General features: G+C 27.6%; 1 long non-coding RNA gene across 1 annotated transcript in view; it reads left to right on the forward strand.

Annotated features, from left to right (window-relative positions):
* Positions 1–2,422, forward strand: part of LOC113800705 (uncharacterized) — a 3,234-nt gene extending 812 nt beyond the window's left edge. Inside the window, exons 2-3 of the long non-coding RNA XR_003474982.2 lie at positions 1,574–1,627; positions 2,034–2,422. This is a non-coding gene — a long non-coding RNA (uncharacterized lncRNA). The remainder of the gene's footprint in view (positions 1–1,573; positions 1,628–2,033) is intronic.
* The last annotated feature ends 2,578 nt before the right edge of the window (positions 2,423–5,000 follow it).

The raw sequence follows: 5,000 nt of genomic DNA on the forward strand, positions 1-5,000 counted from the left end.
TTTAATTTGTCCTACCTTAGTGCATTCATATCATGAAGATTAACCATTTAGAGAACTGGTCAATATGTAGTCAAATGCATTGGGTTGGGGATGCTTCCCTGCCCTGATATTCTCTACCCTGGACAATAAAGAAACGACCATGTATGTATGACAGGATAGAGCACAGGACACACTGCATCAGGCCCTCCATCATGTCAGGTCGTATTATAGGGAACTGGGGGATGGTATTGAGTTATTCTCTATATATTGTTATTAAAGTGGTACATATTATATTTTACTTCACAATTTCCCTGGCATCTTTAATCCTCACAGCTGCTCCTGGGGTGAAGTATGTTGGGGTTGGTGGGGGTTCTGTGGCTAATGGTCTATGTAGGGAAAAAAAGATTAGAGAAATCCATAGAAACCAATATTGTCGTGATTGATGATAGTGGTATCAAGACTGAAAGAAATTATTTATTGTAGGAGTTCCATATTTAACGTCAGTCTAGGTTATATTTATAAATATTTTTTGCATGATTTAATTAAGTTTTACATCGGAGGAAAAAAATACGTAAAGATCAATGATTTCACATCAAAATGAGCTGTTGGTATTCTAATTTTGAAATTAATGATAGAGACATTTGAGACAAAAAGATGTAAAAATTATATTTGTGTGACTTCATATATTTTTGTGAAACTATTCACAAACAATACCATCTTTTGAATAACTACCAAAAGGACATAGCTGCCTAAATTATGTTATGCATTTGAAGATTGATAATATAGTCAGCTATTTGAAATGATACTCTTAGTGACAGTTATTTTGACAAAAGTCATTGAACTGCCACCATGTATATTCTTTCAAGATAGAACCTATACATATCCATAATAATTTTCACAAGACAGACTAGTCCAAGTTCATATTTGCCACAGTATACATATTGGAAACTATTGGCATTTGCCTGCATGTAAAGCAGAGAGACTACAGCAAATGTTTGATGTTGTCCTCTGCTGGATAGGCACTTCCATTTTCATATGTTCCTTACAATATTGGTATTCTTAAAAGGTTTTCAAGTTACTGTTATTAGTATATAACTGTTTTATTTTGACTGTCTATTCAGTTAGAAAACTGATAATCATAGATGGTTTGAAATTGAGGAAATATAAGGGAACTAGTTTGTCTCTCTTACTATAACAGTATGTCGGGTATGTATGTACTTGAATACATAAATGTCCTATTTTAGAATATGAGTTCAAAACTTAATAAAGTTGATACTAGCATATATTTAAGATACTTTATTTTTCATTTGATATGCAGTAATTTAGCTATTAGTTTCTATGCATACATACATATTCTGGTATATATGTGAATTATCAGAGTAGAATAGAATATATTTGTGTGATATTTTGGGAATTGGATATCTATCTATTTAGGCTGATACAATTTTTTATGTAGAAAATAAAGAAGGAAAGGGGAATATATATATATATATATATATATATATATATATATATATATATATATATATATATATATATATGTAGGAAAATTAGAACTTGCTAATGACATATTGGTATTTTTATGTGTGGACAGACAAAAGAACTCCAAGTTTTGGATTATGAGCTTCAGCATTTGCAAGATAACAGAGTAAGTATTGGATTAATTGTTAAACTTGGTTTTGAACTGAGCTGTAGTGTTCTTAATTGACATTTTATGATGCAGATATTTACTTTGTTGTTATATTAGAATGTTACGCATATAACATTTTCTTTCTTTTGTAACAAACATTGTGTTATTTTTTTCACTGAATACATTTTCAGTTGGGTATTGTGAATATAGAATGTCAGTTTCACATTTGTCGTGAATTTGCATCTTCATCAAATTTAAGAAGTTTCAATTAACATTCAGTGAATACAGTTCATGTGCTTGCATAATCTTTATCAGTGCTATTTCTGGATCAGGATATACAAGTTAAGATGGATAGGCCTGTAATGAAAGAGCAATTGTAATTATTTTTTCCATTGCTTATTAATTTTTCTTTCTCCTTTTTCAGAAGCTGTACCTAAATCATCCAAACAGTAATCTGTATTTCCTCTGCAGTAAGGCTGAAGCTCTCAGCCATTTGGAAAAACAAAAGGAGAAGCTTTCAGAAATGAAAAAGAAAACTTAGAAAAAAAAATTGTTTCTTAGAATAGGATACACTCATTTGTAAATCTTGTGAATGTCCATGTTATTCAAGAAACTTTTTTATTCTTAAGTGTATTTTTATTTTTATTTTGTCTGTGTTAAGGTGAGAACAATTTTGAAGTTTGTGTACAAGTAAATTTGTGTGTTGGAATCATGGTTTAGAACTCATTTTGAAATTGTGTAATTATTTCACATGTATTGGTGCCAACTGTTTTACAAAACTAGATGTATGCTGAGAATAAACGTAATGAGTTATATTTAATTTCATTACTCATTGTATATCTGTATTCCTCTTTATCATTACTTGTGGGTAAGTGGGAAGCTGAATATATGCTAGTAGTCTTCAGAGTATTTTTAAATGAATGCTTCTCAAGTTATGGGAAATTTAAAGGGTTATTATGAAATAATAGCAGGATTTTTTTCATTTTCAGAACCAAAAATGAAATTGGATATTCATCTCATTTGTATTTTTTTATGAGTTGGTACATGAATTATATATGGAAATATATATCTCTTGAAGGCATTTGCTTGAATTTTCTTGTTCTAGTATTTTAAAATCTAATAACATCATCTATTCCTAGAAACTTAGAACCTACAAATAGACCCATTTAACTTGATGAAATTGTTATTAGCATTCTTATAATAAAAAAATTGATGATAAAAGGACACAATGTCTTATTACATTAGTAGTAGTAGTATCATACGTATACTTTAAGGCTTATCAATTTTAAGAAATTATTGGTTATTTGAAAGACAGTGGAATGATATAGATAAATGAATCTTAAACATCCTTCTATTACTTGTTCTCTTGTTCACCCATTTCTGTGAGAGAAGACAATTATCACACATGCCGGAGGTTCCTCAATCTTGGAACAATATTGGTAAGTTTACAGAACATATTGAAATACTAAAATGTGGTTTGTTAAAAATTGCCACATGTAACAAATAAATTTAATTTGATGAATTGCGTAGACTATGTTATTTACTGAATGACATTTTGTATAACAATCAGGGTGGTTCCATGAAATAATACAATAACTACACAAGAGACATATGGAAGAAAATAATTTCTACTACTAGGTACTGAATTTAAAGTCAGAAAAATAATAGTATATGTACATCTACTCTAGACTTAAAAATCAATATATGAAAGGAGATCACATACAATACACGTGATATTTTCAGTGTGACATTGTACATGAAACAAAAATTTGACATGGAATAAAAAAAAATATTCTATAAGTTTTTATATCATCTTAAACCTCCTGCTTTCTTTGTGGCATGCTAATTTACACACTATTTGATAGAATACAAAAAAAGAGTAAAGGAAATAGATACAAGTATAGAAATCAATAATGATAGAAAAAGTGTTGTCGAGAATGCTAATTATGGTAGTAAACAAAAGTAAACCAAAGACAAAGATAATGAGGATAGATATGATATGTATTGTAATGAAAATATCACTGATACATATAACTATTGCAGTAATCCCATTTATAACATAAATGATAATACCAGTAACATAACCCAAAGTTCCAATAAGAATAACCAACTATTGTTCAGTAATAATTACCAAAGCATGAATGATGGTAATGATCCTCCTGCCATTTAACTGATGAGAATTATGGGCTTAATTGTAATATTATCGTTGCTGATGTTGCCTCTATTGATAATTCTGTCAATTTTATTATCATCATCATGTTCACGAGAAATTATACCACTTCACATTATTCCATGAAAATAACTAGAGTAATAACACCAATATTAGTGAGTCAAAAAGTAACAAATGAAACTGTAATTATAATCAGTGATAATGATAAGAATTGCAAACAATAATGATAATCTTAGTACCCCTTATGTAATAATAACAATGGTAATGATAGTGTTGATGATACTGATATTAATAATAGTGATGATAATAGTAAAATTACTAATGATGATGACAATAATAATGATGATAATGATGATATTAATAATGGTTAAAATGATTATGATAATGATGATAATATAGTAATGATAATGATGATAGTAAGTATAACAATGATACTAATAACAGCAGTAGCAATAGTAATAGCAATGATAATGATAAGAATAGTAATATTGATAGCAAAGAATATAATGATAATAATTGTAATGACAACAATAGTAATAATGAAAATGGTAGTAAGTGGAATAATGATAATGATAGTATGGGGAAAATTGATAATTGTTATTGTCATCATAATGATCATAATGATAATTTTATTACTACTGTTACTAATGATGATATTAATGATAAGAATATTAGCAGTGTTTATGACAATAATGATAATATTAATGACAATGATGATCAACTGTGTTATTATTGTTGGTATGTTATTTTAACCATCATAGAAATAATGATGAATATTACTATTATCATTGTTGTTTATATTGAAATGTTATCAGCCTTTTTATCATTATTATCACATAGTATTATTTAATTATGATTATTATCATCATTATAGATTTTTCCAATAACAGATGATAATGAAATGACTGTTGACACTAACAATACTAGCATGAACAATCATTACTATCAAGATAATTATTTCCATTTTCATTATCATTATTATTATAATTATCATTATTTCTTATTATTATTATTATCATTATTGTATTACTATTGTTAATGATACCATTTTTACTATTATTATTGATTCTATTAGCATTATTGTTAATGTCATTGTTATTATTATTATTCATTATTATTATTATTTTTGTTGTGGTTGTTGGGGATGGTGCTGATGTTATTATTGTTGTTTTTTTATTGTTATCATTATTATTATCATCATCATTATCATTGATCATTAGT

Source organism: Penaeus vannamei, chromosome 15 (assembly GCF_042767895.1).
Source record: "Penaeus vannamei isolate JL-2024 chromosome 15, ASM4276789v1, whole genome shotgun sequence".
NCBI lineage: Eukaryota > Metazoa > Arthropoda > Malacostraca > Decapoda > Penaeidae > Penaeus > Penaeus vannamei.